The sequence below is a fragment of the Rhynchophorus ferrugineus genome, unplaced genomic scaffold (assembly GCF_030347505.1).
Source record: "Rhynchophorus ferrugineus isolate W39M unplaced genomic scaffold, kcgeb_rfMv2 rfM4, whole genome shotgun sequence".
NCBI lineage: Eukaryota > Metazoa > Arthropoda > Insecta > Coleoptera > Curculionidae > Rhynchophorus > Rhynchophorus ferrugineus.
In genome coordinates, this window is record NW_027472583.1 from 59381497 (window position 1) to 59404395 (window position 22899).

At 30.7% G+C, this 22899-nt stretch overlaps 1 protein-coding gene across 5 annotated transcripts in view; it reads left to right on the top strand.

The window, feature by feature from the left end:
• The window catches only part of HnRNP-K (Heterogeneous nuclear ribonucleoprotein K), a 287517-nt gene that overhangs the window by 48627 nt on the left and 215991 nt on the right, over nucleotides 1-22899 (top strand). For 4 of the 5 annotated variants that reach the window (XM_076401602.1, XM_076401605.1, XM_076401607.1 and 1 more), the window contains exon 2: nucleotides 14439-14490. The gene's annotated coding sequence lies outside the window, so the exon portion shown is untranslated. Of the gene's footprint in view, nucleotides 1-4822; nucleotides 4918-14438; nucleotides 14491-22899 lie in introns of those variants that run through there. The other variant, XM_076401603.1, reaches the window with a different exon arrangement.

Consider the following 22899-nt stretch of genomic DNA (forward strand, 5'->3'; position numbering starts at 1 on the left):
ATTCAACATAAATCCCTTCAAGAGCGATACACTGATTATAGCGACCCTCCAACTTTTCGATACCATTTTTGTAGTACGATTTGTTCTTTGCTTCAAAATAAGCCTCAGTTTCGGCGATCACCTCTTCATTCGACGAAAATTTCTTCTCAGCAAGCATTCTTTTGAGATCTGAGAACAGGAGATGGTTGTTGGGGGCCAGATCTGGAGAATACGGTGGACGAGGAAGCAATTTAAGGCCCAATCCATGATTTTTGCCATTTGACTTGTGACACAGTGCATTGTCGTATGAACACTGCTCCGAATCATCAACTCGTCGTTGTTTTTGGTCAAAAATAAGCTCGTGCGGCACCCACTTTGCCCAGAGTTTTCTCATACCCAAATATTTGTTGAAGATATGATGTACACGTTCAGTTGATATCTTTAGAGTGTCAATTCATGGATTTTTGCCACCGTTTTCAGTGACTTGGGACACGATGCATTGTCGATGCATGTCACGATGATTGGTGAAGCAGCACTTCCTTTTTCTTCAATTGCTGCCGTTTTTCGGCGATTTCGTCCTTCAAACGGTCCAATAACGCTACGTAATAGTCGCTATTGATGGTCCTTCCTTTTTCAAGGTAGCCAATGAAAATTATTCCATGCGCATCCTAAAATACAGACGCCATAACCTTGCCAGCCGACTGTTGCGTTTTTCCAAGCTTTGGAGCTGGTTCATCGGTGCAGTCCACTCGGATGACTGTCGATTGGACTTCGGAACTTCGGGACTTCGGAGTGAAATGGAGCCATGTTTCATCCATTGTCACATATCGACGTAAAAGCTCATGTTTATTACCCTTGATCATCTTCAAACACTGCTCCGAATTATCAACTCGTCGTTGTTTTTGGTCAAAAGTGAGCTCGCGCGGCATCCACTTTGCATAGAGCTGTCTCTATATATTCGTGAATGATATGATATACACGTTCAGTTGATAAGTTTAGAGTATGTGCTATTTCATTCAATTTCAATTTACGGTCACTCAAAATTATTTTGTGGATTTTTTAAATGTTTTCGTCGGTAACAACTTCTTTTGGGCGTCCACTGCATTCACCATCTTGGGTACTCATTTCATCATGTCTAAACTTAGCACACCAATCCTTGATGGTTTATTTCCTTAGGGCGGTGTCCGGAAACTCGGCATCAAACCAAGTTTTTGCCTCAACTGTATTTTTTTCCTTCAAAAAGCCATATTTTATCAACACGCGAAATTCCTTTTTATCCATTGTTTCACAGTAACAAAAATTGTTTCACTCAAAATGCTATAATTCACAAATTAATGATCCGACAGCTGCCAAATTTATACACGCATCTTTTGAGGATTAGTGCTAACTAAAAGAAATGGATTTAATTCTAGTAGCGCCATCTATGTGTCAGACTGAGGACTTTTCAATTGACATGTTAGAGTAAACATATATAGAAACTATACTCATAGAGCGAATAGAGATTTAACTTCATAAGAAACTTTGGATAATTATTTCGAGACATCTAAAATGCAATCACTGCAATAGACTAGAAGACTGCAATAAAGTAGTTTACCTAACTTCAGTGAGAAAATTTGCATCGTACAGTATACTATAGCAATACATAATAATATTTCGTCAACGGTCAATATATTCACTTGAAAAGTGGCATTCGCGGGATAATCCCTCTTCTTTCTTTCGAAGCTACTCTCCGTACATGCTGCTTGAATTTAAGAAATGTCTGAAATAATATTTGTTGTTTGTAAGTTTGTTTTGTTTGTTTTGAAAGTTTGTAACGTCAGCATTTTTATTGTCTCAGTAATATATTTTTTATTATCACTCTTAGTGGTTCAACGATCTGATTAGTGGCCAATAATCATTTTTATGATATATAATATGTTCATAACATGTAGAATAGATCGCTTCGTTAAGTTATTTCCTGTGTAAAATATCATCTTAATTAGTTAGTTACATTCTAGATGTTATTATAAAATTCTATATGAGTCCTATAACCAGATCGGATGGTGGGCATGTTCTTCTACATAGCGTAAATGTTGCATGTGTAGATTTTGTTTCATTTGCTTTAATACGCCATGTCTTCAACCACAGTTGTATTTTACCAAGGTGCATTTGTAGGTAGTAATATAATTAAGGATAATTAATAGAACATAAGAAACAGTCAATAAACTACATTCATTTTAAGAACGATGTGGAGCAGATATAGTTTAAGAAGTTGATATAGTTTAAGTCCCAGTTGTCTTCATTTAGCAAGCTTGCGCTTTTCCAGGTTAGACGTCCGTCTAGATGCATACTCAGTTTGATGTTTGATATCCTCTGCTTGGGGAAGTCAACAATTTTTAACATTCACTGGTGAGCAAGTTCTTCTAGACAGCGTAAATGTTACATGTGTAGATATCGATTTGTTTTAATACGCCATGTCTTCAACCACACTTGTATTTTATCAAGGTGTATTTGTATTTGTAGAAACAGTCAATAAACTACATTCATTTTAAGAACAATGTGAAACATTTTGGAAACAATAATCACGTGAATTGCTTCACAAAGAGAACGGGCTTTATATTTCAGGGATTGAAATAAATGCAATCATACTAATTAAGAGGTAGTTTTTTGAAATAAATATCAATAAAGTTAAAACGAATTCGGTGACCTTTTTCACTAGTACAGTTGAGTCACCTGTTTTACTTAACATAACATATGTGATACATAAAATGCTGTTCTTCTCTCGTAAGTATCAGCAAAGAATAAATAAACTATTACTACTAATAAAGGGGGCTCCGATATTGTCAGGTTTCAAGAAAAGTACATGATGTTTATTATTCTTTTTTCAAACATACAATATGAAGCCACAGAACGAACGTTTTTTGTGTCCCAAGTTCCGCTGAATGTTGAAACGAAAGGTCTCTTATTATCCCGGTGCTAATTGATATACAAAGGAATGTTTGTTTTGGCTAGCGGTAAACGATTTTAAACATGAGTAAGGAAGATAAACATTTAAAAGTGTATGCTTGTTATCGGCACCAGTCCAATTTGCTTTAATTTATTATGCCGTTTCAATTATATTTCGTTTGTGTTATTTATTTATGTCATGTTATTGATAAAACATAAACATTTATTTGGGGCTTCTACTGTGCCTTCTAACTTTTTCTTCTCGAAAATCTTTTGCTAAATTCTTATATAATATAACGGCACTAGTAGAACTTTGTTTTGGCAACGTTGGATTACTAGTTTATTACATTATTGACTGATAAACCAATCTCTTTGATTCTTCCAACCAAACCAATACAGTTGCTTAATTTTGAGTCTGATCTGCTCTGCTTTTTGTTTAACTTGTTGTTTCCAATATATAACCTACCATAGAGATCGATCATAAGATATTTAGCTGGTTCTGCTTGAGGAATTGGGCATGGTTTGTTTTTTCTATCACGGTTTATGTCTTTTGTACTGTACTATATTGTTTTCTGTATTTTTCTATTTCGTAATAATTTCCAGCTCATTACGGCGATTCGCTATGCAACTTTTGGCTCTATTTAAGATATTTTTCATGACGTCCTGCAACATCAATTTAGCCTCAAATTTCTTCAATTTCGTGATGAATATTGTCTTTAAGATGTTGAATTAGTTCGGAGCTTATTCACATAAACTATTGATTATAAAAAATCCCATAAGAAAAAGTGTGGTGCTGTTAAATCCGGAGATCTGACCGGCCATGCTAAATCGATACTTCGCGAAATTAGTCTTCATATGAAAACGTTACTCAATAATTGAATTGCTGCACGAGCTGTGTGTGCTGTGGCTGCATCTTGCTGAAACCATATGTCCCCCAGTCCCTTCACTTCCATTTCAGGCATAAGGCATTTATTTTGAGCTTTTACTGTGCTTTCTAACTTTCTTTCTCGAAAATCTTTTGTTAAATTCTTTATAATATAACGGCAACTCGTAGAACTTTGTTTTGACAGCGTTGGATTACTAGTTTATTACATTATTGACTGATAAACCAATCTCTTTGATTTTCGATATGAGTTGAGAGTATCTTCCGACCAAACCAATACAGTTGCTTAATTTTGAGCCCGATCTGCTCTGCTTTTTGTTTAACTTGTTGTTTCCAATGTAACCTACCATAGAGATCGATCATATGATATTTAGCTGGTTCTGCTTGAGGAATTGGGCATGGTTTGTTTTTTCTGTCACGGTTTATGTCTTTTGTACTGTACTATATTGTTTTCTGTATTTTTCTATTTCGTAATAATTTCCAGCTCATTAAACATAACAACGTTGCTAACTCAGCCATATATTTTTTTATGTTGAATTAGAAAACTAGTAGTTTATAAAACAAGTTGTAACAATAACTATTCATGTTATATATTTTATGCAACAAAGCAAGCCACCTCTTTTAAGAGTTTTTAATAAAGATTCGATGTGGTTGAAGAATTTGATTTGCCGTACTCTCCAGACCTTTAACAGTTTGTTTTGGGGTGAGGATTTTTGTAAAATGTTTTAATATTTTATATTAAATTTTATGTTAAAATTGATGATTTTTTCTAGCGCCGAAGTATTTGTATTATAAAAATAATATTTTTTAATGTTAACCGTCGCTGCATTATCTATTCCACGACCACCTCCGAACCCACCGACCCCCTCGAGCCCATTCGACCCCCTTTCCATGGGCGTTATGAGGGGGAAACCTTCGACCATCAATCGGGTCTCAATTTGTTTGTATCCAAGTCAATCTCTATGACAACCTCCGTTCCTACAATCAATGGGCCCCACGTACCCCTGCCAGTCCCGTCGTAGACATGACCGTCCAGCAGGGACGATTTCCTAGTGACACAAGTTCTAGCCAACGGTCAGTTTCCTAGTGGTTGTTGTAGGGTGAAGTGGTATCATCGTCCCGTGGTCCAGGTAGGTTTGGTGATGTTCTAACATTGAACTTTGATATTATTTCTTGATTTTTATCAAGTTTATCCGAGGATTTTTCTTATCTATATAATTTTTCATATTTGCTAATTCTCATAACATGGCTTCATCATATTGGATCATCCAATATTGTTAGCTCATAGGTAGATATCAGCACAATTCTTGGCATTAATAGAAATATATATTAAAAATAGGAAATCAAATAACGTTTTTTTAAGCTTTTTTAAAAACGAATATCAGTTTCTATATTTGGTAATTCTCCAGTAGTATTAACATTTTTGAAAAATTGATTTTTATATTTATATAATCATATATTGAACACATGAAGATTTGAGTTGAAACATAACAATACAAAATTATTGTTAGTTCATAGAAATATATTATCAGAACTCATGGCGTGGATAGGAATGGAATATATAACAATAATTAACAGTCAAACCAAATATATGTAACCATATATTCAGCAGGTGAATAATAGCACCATCGAAGAATTATTATATAATAAGTATAATAGAAATTAGGACGCATCTATTCCTGATATCCACATATATCCAATAGTTTTAAATTGTATGCTGTATTTTAACAAAGTAGAACTTTCTTCTGCTACGCTAGAAACTTGTATAAGAATGGAGAAGCCTAGAGTTTTTATTGGAGCTAAATGGTTAGCATCTCCCAAAAGTTATATGTTATATTTAAACTCAACTGTATGCTGAACACTGCAAAATTTGTATTGAACTGTCTTGCAATTACTCTTCTATAGTTTTAACAGAATAAATAGTTCTTGAAAATGGGTAAAGTTTAATAGTACTAGTTCGAATTGGTCCTAATAACCATTGTCGTGAAGAAGTACCAACGAGTTCATAATAGCCAATAGTTTCTAACATACTAACATAAAATCTTTAAAAAAATGTTTTTGTGACAATTGGGTTCTGCCTACAAATACATTTTTTTTGCTTAATCTACTGACACAACTTCTCCATAATCTTCTCTTTTTATATTGTATTAAACTGTATCAACTGGTCTCTTAGCAATCAGCAATATTATTGGCAATTATTGAAATAGCAATACTGGACTAGTATTTGGTGTCTTCGTGATACTTCATATTTGCAGTCTATAAGTACATATAGACTTAGAATTATTATTAGAATTATTGACTATAAATCAATATTTTTAATATTAGTTCAAGTTGAGGGAATCTTGCGAGTAACCAATACAGTTGTTTAATTTTGAGTCTTCAATTTTGAGGTTTCAGTATTTACACTACAACTCGAAATTGATATGGACAGATTTAGAGCTGCCAAAGTATATTTTTTAGCTTCTAATCGATTTGTAGATCTTGTGGAGTGCCATTTGTAATTTTTCTATAGCTCTAGCCAGAGATATGTTTTTCCCATAACGATTTTTTGACTTGAATGATTCAAAAAAGAAGATTTTAACACAGATGCATTCTATCTAAAACAGGTTACTATAGTTTGAAATATATATATATATATATATATATATATATATATATATATATATCTATATATATATATATATTATATATAAACCTACTGACACAACTTCTCCATAATCTTCTCTTTTTATATTGTATTAAACTGTATGAACTGGTCTCTTAGCAATCAGCAATATTATGGCTATTATTGAAATAGCAATACTGGACTAGTATTTGGTGTCTTCGTGATACCTTATATTTGCAGCCTATAAGTACATATAGACTTAGAATTATTATTAGAATTATTGACTATAAATCAATATTTTTAATATTAGTTCAAGTTGAGGGAATCTTGCGAGTAACCATTACAGTTGTTTAATTTTGAGTCTTCAATTTTGAGGTTTCAGTATTTACACTACAACTCAAAATTAATATAGACAGATTTAGAGCTGCTAAAGTATATTTTTTAGCTTCTAATCGATTTGTAGATCTTGTGGAGTGCCATTTGTAATTTTTCTATAGCTCTAGCCAGAGATATGTTTTTCCCATAACGATTTTTTGACTTGAATGATTCAAAAAAGAAGATTTTAACACAGATGCATTCTATCTAAAACAGGTTACTATAGTTTGAAATATATATATATATATATATATATATATATATATATTATATATAAACCCACTGACACAACTTCTCCATAATCTTCTCTTTTTATATTGTATTAAACTGTATGAACTGGTCTCTTAGCAATCAGCAATATTATGGCTATTATTGAAATAGCAATACTGGACTAGTATTTGGTGTCTTCGCGATACTTCATATTTGCAGCTTATAAGTACATATAGACTTAGAATTATTATTAGAATTATTGACTATAAATCAATATTTTTAATATCAGTTCAAGTTGAGGGAATCTTGCGAGTAACCATTACAGTTGTTTAATTTTGAGTCTTCAATTTTGAGGTTTCAGTATTTACACTACAACTCAAAATTAATATGGACAGATTTAGAGCTGCCAAAGTATATTTTTTAGCTTCTAATTGATTTGTAGATCTTGTGGAGTGCCATTTGTAATTTTTCTATAGCTCTAGCCAGAGATATGTTTTTCCCATAACGATTTTTTGACTTGAATGATTCAAAAAAGAAGATTTTAACACAGATGCATTCTATCTAAAACAGGTTACTATAGTTTGAAATATATATATATATATATATATATATATATATATATATATATATATATATATATATATTATATATAAACCTACTGACACAACTTCTCCATAATCTTCTCTTTTTATATTGTATTAAACTGTATGAACTGGTCTCTTAGCAATCAGCAATATTATGGCTATTATTGAAATAGCAATACTGGACTAGTATTTGGTGCCTTCGTGACTTGATGTTTTTCCAATAACGATTTTTTGACTTGAATGATTCAAAAAAGAAGATTTTAACACAGATGCATTCTATCTAAAACAGGTTACTATAGTTTGAAATATATATATATATATATATATATATATATATATATATATATATATATATATATATATATATATATATATATATATATTATATATAAACCTACTGACACAACTTCTCCATAATCTTCTCTTTTTATATTGTATTAAACTGTATGAACTGGTCTCTTAGCAATCAGCAATATTATGGCTATTATTGAAATAGCAATACTGGACTAGTATTTGGTGTCTTCGTGATACCTTATATTTGCAGCCTATAAGTACATATAGACTTAGAATTATTATTAGAATTATTGACTATAAATCAATATTTTTAATATCAGTTCAAGTTGAGGGAATCTTGCGAGTAACCATTACAGTTGTTTAATTTTGAGTCTTCAATTTTGAGGTTTCAGTATTTACACTACAACTCAAAATTAATATAGACAGATTTAGAGCTGCTAAAGTATATTTTTTAGCTTCTAATCGATTTGTAGATCTTGTGGAGTGCCATTTGTAATTTTTCTATAGCTCTAGCCAGAGATATGTTTTTCCCATAACGATTTTTTGACTTGAATGATTCAAAAAAGAAGATTTTAACACAGATGCATTCTATCTAAAACAGGTTACTATAGTTTGAAATATATATATATATATATATATATATATATATATATATATATATATATATATATATATATATATATATATATATATATATTATATATAAACCTACTGACACAACTTCTCCATAATCTTCTCTTTTTATATTGTATTAAACTGTATGAACTGGTCTCTTAGCAATCAGCAATATTATGGCTATTATTGAAATAGCAATACTGGACTAGTATTTGGTGCCTTCGTGACTTGATGTTTTTCCAATAACGATTTTTTGACTTGAATGATTCAAAAAAGAAGATTTTAACACAGATGCATTCTATCTAAAACAGGTTACTATAGTTTGAAATATATATATATATATATATATATATATATATATATATATATATATATATATTATATATAAACCTACTGACACAACATCTCCATAATCTTCTCTTTTTATATTGTATTAAACTGTATGAACTGGTCTCTTAGCAATCAGCAATATTATGGCTATTATTGAAATAGCAATACTGGACTAGTATTTGGTGCCTTCGTGACTTGATGTTTTTCCAATAACGATTTTTTGACTTGAATGATTCAAAAAAGAAGATTTTAACACAGATGCATTCTATCTAAAACAGGTTACTATAGTTTGAAATATATATATATATATATATATATATATATATATATATATATTATATATAAACCTACTGACACAACATCTCCATAATCTTCTCTTTTTATATTGTATTAAACTGTATGAACTGGTCTCTTAGCAATCAGCAATATTATGGCTATTATTGAAATAGCAATACTGGACTAGTATTTGGTGCCTTCGTGACTTGATGTTTTTCCAATAACGATTTTTTGACTTGAATGATTCAAAAAAGAAGATTTTAACACAGATGCATTCTATCTAAAACAGGTTACTATAGTTTGAAATATGTATATATATATATATATATATATATATATATATATATATATATATATATTATATATAAACCTACTGACACAACATCTCCATAATCTTCTCTTTTTATATTGTATTAAACTGTATGAACTGGTCTCTTAGCAATCAGCAATATTATGGCTATTATTGAAATAGCAATACTGGACTAGTATTTGGTGCCTTCGTGACTTGATGTTTTTCCAATAACGATTTTTTGACTTGAATGATTCAAAAAAGAAGATTTTAACACAGATGCATTCTATCTAAAACAGGTTACTATAGTTTGAAATATATATATATATATATATATATATATATATATATATATATATATATATATTATATATAAACCTACTGACACAACATCTCCATAATCTTCTCTTTTTATATTGTATTAAACTGTATGAACTGGTCTCTTAGCAATCAGCAATATTATGGCTATTATTGAAATAGCAATACTGGACTAGTATTTGGTGCCTTCGTGACTTGATGTTTTTCCAATAACGATTTTTTGACTTGAATGATTCAAAAAAGAAGATTTTAACACAGATGCATTCTATCTAAAACAGGTTACTATAGTTTGAAATATATATATATATATATATATATATATTATATATAAACCTACTGACACAACATCTCCATAATCTTCTCTTTTTATATTGTATTAAACTGTATGAACTGGTCTCTTAGCAATCAGCAATATTATGGCTATTATTGAAATAGCAATACTGGACTAGTATTTGGTGCCTTCGTGACTTGATGTTTTTCCAATAACGATTTTTTGACTTGAATGATTCAAAAAAGAAGATTTTAACACAGATGCATTCTATCTAAAACAGGTTACTATAGTTTGAAATATATATATATATATATATATATATATATATTATATATAAACCTACTGACACAACTTCTCCATAATCTTCTCTTTTTATATTGTATTAAACTGTATGAACTGGTCTCTTAGCAATCAGCAATATTATGGCTATTATTGAAATAGCAATACTGGACTAGTATTTGGTGTCTTCGCGATACTTCATATTTGCAGCTTATAAGTACATATAGACTTAGAATTATTATTAGAATTATTGACTATAAATCAATATTTTTAATATCAGTTCAAGTTGAGGGAATCTTGCGAGTAACCATTACAGTTGTTTAATTTTGAGTCTTCAATTTTGAGGTTTCAGTATTTACACTACAACTCAAAATTAATATGGACAGATTTAGAGCTGCCAAAGTATATTTTTTAGCTTCTAATCGATTTGTAGATCTTGTGGAGTGCCATTTGTAATTTTTCTATAGCTCTAGCCAGAGATATGTTTTTCCCATAACGATTTTTTGACTTGAATGATTCAAAAAAGAAGATTTTAACACAGATGCATTCTATCTAAAACAGGTTACTATAGTTTGAAATATATATATATATATATATATATATATATATATATATATATATATATATATATATATATATATATATATATATTATATATAAACCTACTGACACAACTTTTCCATAATCTTCTCTTTTTATATTGTATTAAACTGTATGAACTGGTCTCTTAGCAATCAGCAATATTATGGCTATTATTGAAATAGCAATACTGGACTAGTATTTGGTGTCTTCGCGATACTTCATATTTGCAGCTTATAAGTACATATAGACTTAGAATTATTATTAGAATTATTGACTATAAATCAATATTTTTAATATCAGTTCAAGTTGAGGGAATCTTGCGAGTAACCATTACAGTTGTTTAATTTTGAGTCTTCAATTTTGAGGTTTCAGTATTTACACTACAACTCAAAATTAATATGGACAGATTTAGAGCTGCCAAAGTATATTTTTTAGCTTCTAATCGATTTGTAGATCTTGTGGAGTGCCATTTGTAATTTTTCTATAGCTCTAGCCAGAGATATGTTTTTCCCATAACGATTTTTTGACTTGAATGATTCAAAAAAGAAGATTTTAACACAGATGCATTCTATCTAAGACAGGTTACTATAGTATGAAATAAAGTTTTGTACTTTCTTCAGAAATCAATATATATATATATATATATATATATATATATATATATATATATATATATATATATATATATATATATATATATATATATATATATATATATATATATATATATATATATATATATAATTTGAACCAATATAATACTTTGTTGGTAAAGTCGTGAAACTATTGATACTTTTTTACTGTAAACCAGACGAAATCCCATTGGAATATCACCGAAAACTGGAACAAAGCGCCAGTGATATGATTTAATCCGCAGAAGCGAAACTATACGGAATTACAAACTGGAATAACGGTTCAATTTCGTCGTTTGTTCTGGTTTGGAGCGTTCCATCCCTTTAAACGCGTACATACGCGTGAATCTGATGGCGAAAAAGTTTGTTTGTCCGCATTGGCTCAGAACAGATATCCGAATATCGAATTCCGTTTCGAAAATCAGCAACAGGAAGTTTAAATTTTGTGAAAACCTTCGAAAATGGATGTTGGATTTGATCGGCGATATCGGTGATTTTAATTAAAGTATACAAAAAGCTATGTTAAGCATTAGTTAGTGTCATTCCTCATAAACTGGTTTTTAATGTCATTTTGCATAACTTGTTAATGTTTTGAACTTACAGTTATTATACTTACTTGAAATTAGAAAATGCTACGGAAAATATCAATCAATATCAGGCATTAATTTTTGTTTAGTTTTTTACTGTATCGTGGGGGCAAAAGTCCTGCTACCATTTTGATTACCTATAACTTTGTTCAAAGAAAAAATAAGTAAGTTCGGTTTTCAAAAAAGTTTATTTGGTCTTTAAATTTTTTAAGTGGTGACCGAGATTCGCTATGCAACTTTTGGCTCTCTTTAAGACATTTTTCATGACGTCCTGCAACATCAATTTAGCCTCAAATTTCTTCAGTTCCGTGATGAATATTGTCTTTAAGATGTTGAATTAGTTCGGAGCTTATTCACATAAACTATTGATTATAAAAAATCCCATAAGAAAAAGTGTGGTGCTGTTAAATCCGGAGATCTGACCGGCCATGCTAAATCGATACTTCGCGAAATTAGTCTTCATATGAAAACGTTACTCAATAATTGAATTGCTGCACGAGCTGTGTGTGCTGTGGCTGCATCTTGCTGAAACCATATGTCCTCCAGTCCCTTCACTTCCATTTTAGGCATAAGGCATTTATTTTGGGCTTTTACTGTGCTTTCTAACTTTTTTTCTCGAAAATCTTTTGTTAAATTCTTTATAATATAACGGCAACTCGTAGAACTTTGTTTTGACAGCGTTGGATTACTAGTTTATTACATTATTGACTGATAAACCAATCTCTTTGATTTTCGATATGAGTTGAGAGTATCTTCCGACCAAACTAATACAGTCGCTTAATTTTGAGCCCGATCTGCTCTGCTTTTTGTTTAACTTGTTGTTTCCAATGTAACCTACCATAGAGATCGATCATATGATATTTAGCTGGTTCTGCTTGAGGAATTGGGCATGGTTTGTTTTTTCTGTCACGGTTTATGTCTTTTGTACTGTACTATATTGTTTTCTGTATTTTTCTATTTCGTAATAATTTCCAGCTCATTAAACATAACAACGTTGCTAACTCAGCCATATATTTTTTTATGTTGAATTAGAAAACTAGTAGTTTATAAAACAAGCAAGTTGTAACAATAACTATTCATTTTATATATTTTATGCAACAAAGCAAGTCACCTCTTTTAAGAGTTTTTAATAAAGATTCGATGTGGTTGAAGAATTTGATTTGCCGTCTCCAGACCTAAAACATTTTTCATGGCATCCTGCAACATCAATTTAGCCTCAAATTTCTTCAATTTCGTGACGAATATTGTCTTTAAGATGTTGAATTAGTTCAGAGCTTATTCACATAAACTATTGATTATAAAAAATCCCATAAGAAAAAGTGTGGTGCTGTTAAATCCGGAGATCTGACCGGCCATGCTAAATCGATACTTCGCGAAATTAGTCTTCATATGAAAACGTTACTCAATAATTGAATTGCTGCACGAGCTGTGTGTGCTGTGGCTGCATCTTGCTGAAACCATATGTCCTCCAGTCCCTTCACTTCCATTTCAGGCATAAGAAAATGGCATAATCATGTCTTGATACGGTTCAGCGGTAACAGTAACTGCAACACCTTGGTCATTTTTAAAATAATAGGGAGAAATGATGTCTCCAGCATGAATACCACACTATGCAGTTGTTTTCAGTGGATAAAATGATGTTTCATGAATTAATTGAGGATTCTGTGTTGACCAAAACCGACTGTTCTGTTTATTGACGTGGCCACTGAGAAGAAAATGGACTTCATCACTTATCATCAATTTAGAAGAAAAATCTTCAGTTTCACCAGACAGTCTTAGATTGCGTTGCTGTACTCAACTCGTCGGTCAGGATCTCTCGGTAGCAATTTATGGACTAATTGAATTTTGTACGGGAACATTTTCAAATCAGTTTTCAAAATTCACCTGAAACTGCGTGCAGAAATGTGTAACTGGGAACTACGTCTCCACGTCTGTTTTATGAAGGTGATCCTTGAAAGGGTTGAGAAACGCTGGTCTACTGAATACGCTCAATGAAACACTCTTAAACACTGGACACCGCTAGACATCTGCAGCAATAGTTTCATACACAGCAAAACTTTATAGTCATATATATTCCGCTTCAGCTTCAATATTTTCCTGGACTAATCCTTGAGCCTTTGAGTATGTTATTCTCGTAGCAGATCCAAGAACTCCTTTTTCCATGACAAGAATGACCCGCACCATTACGGCGTTTTAAAACTTATCTTCACGGATTTTATGACATTGTGTTACTGGTTGCATAATAACAATTTTTCTACCAATACTCGTTTAAAAGGAATGAATTCCTGTCTAATTGATTACTCTTCAATATACAACTTATGGGGTGTATATTAAACTGCTTAAAGTTAATTCACAATTTTTTTTTCAGTAAACGTAGTTTTATAATAAATATGGTTTGTTTCAGATTGTGATTAACCGAAGACTCGTATTTCCTACCGAGTCTGCAATATATAAAGGTAAGTCATTCTTATTACTTATTATGGTATAATACTTTATGTTAGAATTGTTATCTCAGAAACTAACAGTCACTAATCTTTTTTAAATTGCATTTAATTGAATCTAATGTATATTAAGTTTTAATATACAACAAATTAACCAAAGTATTGATAAGAATATTGATAACAAAGAATGAATAAAATAATTTTGAAATTTATATTTTACTTTAACCTATTAGTATATTAAAACAATAACGAACAAAATGAAGTAAATAAATTACAATTTAGAAATTTATAGAAAATTAACTATTGATTTTTTAAAACTGAAGTCTATAAAGTAAATATTGCAAATAATTTATACAAAATTCAAACAATAAAATGTCATAGTCACATATCTGATAATATTAACCATTAAATATCTTAATATTTATCAGTGCTCTAAAATGTATTATTAGTGTTCATAATTTCTTCTATTTATGCAAATTATCTAGTTAGTTTTATTTTAACTGTTGCATACTTTTATTACTTCATTTATGTTTTTATATAGTCTTTATCTTTTATCCATATCTTACCAAAAATATATACTGTAAAAAAATACACCAGGTTGATTAAAAGAATAATTTCTTTGCCTAAATTTTTAAATAAAATTATGTAGTTCTTTGGCTTTATTCCACACTTCTATCTCCCCCTTGCAGATAGCTCATCTTCAATTTGTCTTCTGTGGCTTTCGTTTATCTACTGCTTTCTACCTTATCTTATGTTCTACTTACTTAAATTCTAGCTAAAAGCTATTTTATATTTGTTAATATTCTTTGCAACATTCATTTTAACTCTTGGTGCACGAATTAACGTATTTATTTCCTGCAATATTCAGTTAGTGGTTTGCTGAGAAATGCATTTACTAAAGAAACCTGAAATGAATCAGAAATTAATACCACTAAAATTTACAGAAAAACCTTAGTGGCGTTCACTGTCTCCGGAACCATATCAATCACTATCAGTCCTTAAGCATGAACAAGTTTTTCTTCTGTTAACCAGAGATCAAATTAAATCAAAAGCAATATATATGATGGGATGAAATTTTCTCATAGGTGAAGTTTTTAAACTATTATAGTATGATATCATTGACAATAATTCTGTTATTCGTTACTCCGCCACAAAAACTGCTGTTTTTATCTTCATTCCTTTGTCTGATTTTACTTATATAAAGATTTTGTATTAAGTACTTGGACCAGATAACTAATCACTACATAGTATAAAACAAAGTCGCCTTTTCTGTCCCTATATCCTTATGTGCGCTTAAATCTTTAAAACTACGCAACGGATTTTGATGCGGTTTTTTTCTATAGATAGAGTGATTCAAGAGGAAGGTTTATATGTATAATACATGCATAATATACTAAGGCAACATTGCTAATTTTAGAGGTTTCTAACGTGATGTCGTAAATTAACGTATTTTTTTAGGCTTATTTAGCAATTAGCAAAAACGCTGCCTAGCCCTACGAGTTAGATCAAATTAATGTACTACAGTATTGTACACCATAAAAAGGTCTACAAAAAAGTCCGCGATGGTATATGTTTATCTTTTAGGGATAACCCACATTAACCATTTTTATTGTTTACTTTTTACGTGAGAAAATGGCTTATTTACGAAGCTATTTTATGCAATACGGCATCAATCCTTATCGAATTAAGTACCTTAAATACAGTGTGCAATTAATATAGATCAATATGGTTCCTTACAGCATGTAAATTAAACAAATATTTTCGGAGATATTACAAATTTAAAATTTGCGTTTAAAAATGTGTAATGTAATAAAAATTGTATGAATTTAGATATTCCAAAGATAGCAGGAAATCTTCATAGTAAGTATAGGGGAAGAGGAATTGTTCTACTCCAAATTTAATGCGTGCAGGCCAAGGGCAGTAATGAATGAACCAAAAATACTGGATCGATTTTAATCATGTTTTCATTGAGTGACATAGGCATTTATGCCCGTGCAAAGTCGGAGCGGGCCGCTATGTTTTTATATACAACGTTCATATTTTTTCTGTAGTGTATTTAATTTAGTATCAGCATTGCACCCGTGCGAAGCCGTGGCGGGTCGCTAGTATATTTTAAATCATTAAAAGAACTATATTTAACATAAGACTCATCGGGTAAGAACCTAGTCCAAACAGTGGTTTTAAAAAAATCTACGCTATATAGAATATTCGAAATAGCGGATACAGATAGACTGATCTTACAAAGACAAGGAAAATTATTCAAGAAACACATAAGCTATTATGTAAATTATTTAAAAGTATATTCGAGAGATGTTACTCTGTTATTAGTTAACTTAAATAATGTTTGTTTAACACAGGTGGTATGAGATATGGAATGGATATTAGTTTAGTAGTAAATAAATATGTTTTATCACCATCAGGGAAGAACCATAGTTTTACTAAGAACACATTGAGAACTTCGTATAAACCTACTCTGAGATTTTGTTGTTTTTGCTGCAAATCTGACGAAAAATTGTTGTTTTCAATATTTTTATACCTTATATTGGATTTTATTTCCTGTGTAATACCGAAAAGGTCAAGGTATACTATTTTACAGTGTGTTTAAATTGTTTGTTTAAAGCACAGTCGTCTATTTACTTTTAAAGGGTCCTTGGCGTTTTACGACTGATTGCATATTTAACTTTATGTTCGTATGTGGATGCATTGGTATAAATTTAGTTATGTTTTTCGCATTTTTACAAAGTGGTTAAACTGTGCTATGAGTTATATTTATATGGAGAAGTAATTCATATTTCATCTGATAACTATTTAGTTATTGCAAATTAAATAGTATACTCGTAAATTGGTTTGGCACCGGTAGAAGTTTATATTTTCACTTGTAGTTTTAAACTTTGGTTTTGTAATATTAGCTCTGGTTTTTAAGCAGTAATTGTGACGAAAAAGTAACAAGTATATTTTTAAATTTTTTGCTAAAAATTTATTGCTAATTTAGGTATATCGAAATTGAAAGAAAGAAAAATTTGTCAAACTTGTTATGCCTTAAAGAAACCCGCACATAGTTTTTTAAGACCTACAACAATCTACCATCATTTTACTATTCCATATACAGTCTGTGCCTCGCTATAGTTTCCCAGGTTCACAGGGTCTGAAATGTTTCAAGAAATCTGTCCGGGTGACTGCAGTGAAAGTGAATTTTATGCTCATTTTTCACTGCTTATTTTTATTTAAAGCCGACATCTTTTTCAAAATTTCTATATGAAATAAATAAGCCTCTCCTAGCTTCATTCGCAGATAGTTTCAGTTTCTTCTATAAAGTTATCTGTATATTTCATCAATTTCATCTAATTTGAGGGGTTTCGAAGTATTTCAGCTTTTCAACTATTGCATAGAGAGCTTAGAACATTTCTTACAAACGCGCAAAGAAAAGTGCACTCATTTTTCTTTCTTATCCAACGCATTGACTAACTTTTTTATGGAAGTTTTTTTCTATTTAACACTATTGTTTTGGCGGAACATAACTTGTGTAGTTTTCAAGTTAACACCAGTGATGTAAAGCGAAATGTATATCAAATCGTAAAATAACATTGCATGCTTGCGAATTCTGCTATAAAAAAGTAATAACCGACACCAGATATATGGCGAGTAACTCTTCTCAATATATTCTTCGGACCAAGGAAGATAGAAAATGTTTACGTCTTAAAAACTTGTATTGTACTTAAATATTTAAATACTTCTTGTACATCATCTTGTACAACAGTTTGTTTCTGTCGCCTGGTAATTTACACGGCTATTCTAGTTTTAAATGTCAAAAGATTCTGGATTCTAGAATCCATTATACTAGCTCCAACATCAGTCAAACAGCAGGACTGATTCTAATTGTTATCAATACTGAGTATAATAAAAAATATTTTATTAATGTGCCTTTACTGGATCCCAAAAGTTTTAATCAATTTTGTATTTGTTGTAACTGGTTTTTTTAAACTGAAATATCCATACGTCTCACATTGCACGTGAATTTGTCAAAATTATCGCGAATCTACAGTACTTATAGTTTTCAAGAGACTGTAAATAAAAACAAACAAACAATAAAGACAACTATTTCAACTATTGCATATAGAGCTTAGAACATTTCTTACAAACGCACTTAACTCATTTTTCTTTCTTATCCAACGCATTGACTAACTTTTTCATGGAAGTTTTTTTCTATTTAACACTGTTATTTTGGCAGAACATAACTTGTGTAGTTTTCAAGTTAACGCCAGTGATGTAAAGCGAAATGTATATCAAATCGTAACATAACATTGCATGCTTGTGAATTCTGCTATAAAAAGTAATAACCGACACACCAAGTATATGGCGAGTAACTCTTCCCAATATATTCTTCGGACCAAGGAAGATAGAAAATGTTTACGTCTTAAAAACTTGTATTGTACTTAAATATTTAAATACTTCTTGTACATAATCTTGTACAACAGTTTATTTCTGTCGCTTGGTAATTTACATGGCTATTCTAGTTTTAAATGTCAAAAGATTCTGGAGTCTAGAATCCATTATACTAGCTCCAACATCAGTCAAACAGCAGGACTGATTCTAATTGTTATCAATACTGAGTATAATAAAAAATATTTTATTAATGTGCCTTTACTGGATCCCAAAAGTTTTAATCAATTTTGTATTTGTTGTAACTGGTTTTTTTAAACTGAAATATCCATACGTCTCACATTGCACGTGAATTTGTCAAAATTATCGCGAATCTACAGTACTTATAGTTTTCAAGAGACTGTAAATAAAAACAAACAAACAAACAATAAAGACAACTATTTCAACTATTGCATATAGAGCTTAGAACATTTCTTACAAACGCACTTAACTCATTTTTCTTTCTTATCCAACGCATTGACTAACTTTTTCATGGAAGTTTTTTTCTATTTAACACTGTTATTTTGGCAGAACATAACTTGTGTAGTTTTCAAGTTAACGCCAGTGATGTAAAGCGAAATGTATATCAAATCGTAACATAACATTGCATGCTTGTGAATTGTGCTATAAAAAGTAATAACCGACACACCAGGTATATGGCGAGTAACTCTTCTCAATATATTCTTCAGACCAAGGAAGATAGAAAATGTTTACGTCTTAAAAACTTGTATTGTACTTAAATATTTAAATACTTCTTGTACATAATCTTGTACAACAGTTTATTTCTGTCGCTTGGTAATTTACATGGCTATTCTAGTTTTAAATGTCAAAAGATTCTGGAGTCTAGAATCCATTAGACTAGCTCCAAAATCAGTCAAAACATTGTTGCAACTTATCTCACAATGCACGCGGTTTTGTCAAAATTATCGCGAATCTACACTACATATAATTTTCAAGGGACTGTAAATAAAAACAAACAAACAATAGAGACAAACCGGTCTTAATTTATAAAATGTTCATAATAAGGTTGTAGTAAACATCTCAAACTTTTCACTGTCTACAGGGGCGTGACAATACACCGTCCCCATGGCTCAAAATATCAATGGCGCTCTTTATAATAATCAACATTCAACACCTTTTGATGGGAGCAAATTTTCTCTTTTTCCCCGAACAATTTTAAATATCTAGTTTCCGTAAAATGTTTCTATCGCGCTGATCGAGATAGAGAGAGAAAGAATCAGCTGTTTAAAGCCCTGTATCGCGTTGGACGTAACGAATTTAAATTCAATCCGACGGCCCTTCGACGAATCGTGAAAACAATACGGGTTTAATTAAAAGTTTTGGAGTCGATTTTCCATGAAAATTTTACCGGAGCCTGATCGAAACTACCAGAGCTTCGCACAAAAGAAACATCGGATGTCGTTTGTGTCGTCGATAAGTACCTCCAGTTAAATTCTCGCGAGTTTTTTCGGTTTATCTACCCTACTGTCGATAGATCTCTCTTTTTTTAAAGAGTTGGTTAAATTAAATATCACTGATGGAGAGATATCCAAATATTGTACTTTGTTGTGTTATATCATAAAACTAACCTATATTCAGTTCAATAAAACGGTTAAGTCACGTCATTTAAATTGGTGCCGTCCAAACGTTACAATGTGGCCGCATAAACTTAGAGTTTTAGTTTATCAAATACAAATTATTTTAACATTATAGTACATCTAATAAATATATTATCGAAGGACTTAGTTAGAAGTAGAAGGACAGGTTAGAGCTATCTTATTATATTTACATAGAACTCTTTTCCACACCACCTATGATTTTATTTTACTTTGATTGGAGAGCATATTTACGTTTTTGCGTTTGGTTCTTGTTTCTGCCATTGCAGTGTTTCCTTGTCAAGTTATTTTAATATCATTGTATTTCTCCTTAGTTTCTTCTATTAATATCTTAGACATTTAGGTAATAAATGAAATTAGATTTAGTAACCGTATTCTGTACTGCATTTGCCATATCTGCAAAACAGCTAGTATTTATTTTCTCCTCAGATATTCTAATGCAAGTGCTCATATATATTTTGAATAATTACACACATATTTATGCATACTGTTATCATACAGTTATCCTATATTAATATCAGCATTCATAGTCCCACATCCCGAAAGTTTCATTCAGTCACTGTCACTCTCTGTGTACATACAAACTGAAGGTATTATTGTGGGCATTTTTTTTCAGATATCCAAACAGTTATTGATTGTATATTCTTCTCAACCTGCATGTCTATTGTAGTAATTCTTTGCCATTATTGTTCAGCCATCTGACCTACAGTGTCTTTGTTCATGTCTATTTGTATGAAAGTAAATTACATAAAGTGTAATTTACTGTAAAACCAATTCTATCTTTACCACTTAGTTTATGTTTTGCAAGCCATTCCTTCATAGCATTAATTTGTCGGTCGATTTGTTGGGATTTTTCCACCAGTATGCTGGAGTAATGTCCATGGTCCATGGTAATAACTGATGGTTCCTCCAAATTATTTAACAGGAGATTGTCAGAGCCAGATCAAGAACATGTTATGGTTCATTTCTCCATTGTAGTCATGCTAGAACTTCGGGAAAACCACTAACCTGCTCCAGAAGTAAAAACCATTCTTGTTTCCAACATGGAAAAGTTTAATTTTAAAACTAATTTACAAGTTGCGATAGGCAACACATCAATCATCGTGATTACATGAGTTCGCTGTTACTCTGAATCGACTACGACTAAGCAACATAAGTTAATTTTGAGGGATATTTTAAATTTTAAAACTTTATTGCGGTACTAATTGTACTACTATTTTTACTATCTATCTATAACCATTATTTCTTTAAATACGTATTAATAATAAACAAGAAAGATCTAAGAGAGAAATCATTTTTATTAGTTTCAACGTATCACATATTAAATATCTGTGTGACTAGAAAACAATAATTAATAAGTAAATAAGACTTAAAGTAGCAAATAAAATTTCTCCGCATTTTATTTAAATAATCTATTAACTCTTAACTCTTATTAGAGGTTACGTGGTCAAGCTTTTGTCATTATTAGCAAAATGTAAATATGCTACTAAATATATTTTACAAATATAAATATTGATATAGTGAGGATAGTGTACATCTATTAATAGCACAGTTTCTTCAGCCAGTAACTTTCAATGATTTTTTCTAACACAGAAGAAACCTGTAGCTATTTTTACGCAGATCATTGCTTATTTAAATTACGAACTGCATATGGATTGTTTTTATAAAATACTTGGGAAAGACAATGTCAAATTTATCTTACCTTTTCGACATCAAATACACAGATTCACTCATAACTTAGAATAGAGAAATAGCATAATATAATTAATTTAATAAAATCTAGCAGTACACGAAGCAAATAAGACCAATTACTACGTGACCACATCAACAAATACCTTTATGTGAAGAACATTTTTCTATATTTTTGTGGGTGAATAGGGAAATGTATTATTGTTGGCTCTTAAATGTCAATTCCTGTTGAGTATTTAATTGCCAGAAAAAATTTGAAAAAGTTATAGAAAATTATTGGAAAATATGTTGTCATGTCGAAATATAACTTTCGAGATTACCGGTAATAAACCTATAGGCCGGTAGGAGGTGATATCTTCTGGTATTTTTCCTGGTTCGGGAATCATTAATATTTTACCTACTTTCCAATATTACTGTTAGCAATAATATTAGATTTTTTTTTCATTTGGTGATTTTTCAGGTTTAGGGATCATGATAATTTCAGTCATCTTCCAAGCTTCTGAGGCATTTCTTTGTCTGATACATCTATTAATATTTATAGGAATATCATTGAATATTAAACAGATTTTTTACGAAACGTTTATAAGACGACTGTTGCTACGAACTGAATCAAATTCTGTTCCTAATTAAGAAAGAAACCTTATTAAAAACGAAAGCCAAAAAAAGAAAATACCATATTAATGATGTAAAACGTCCTCGG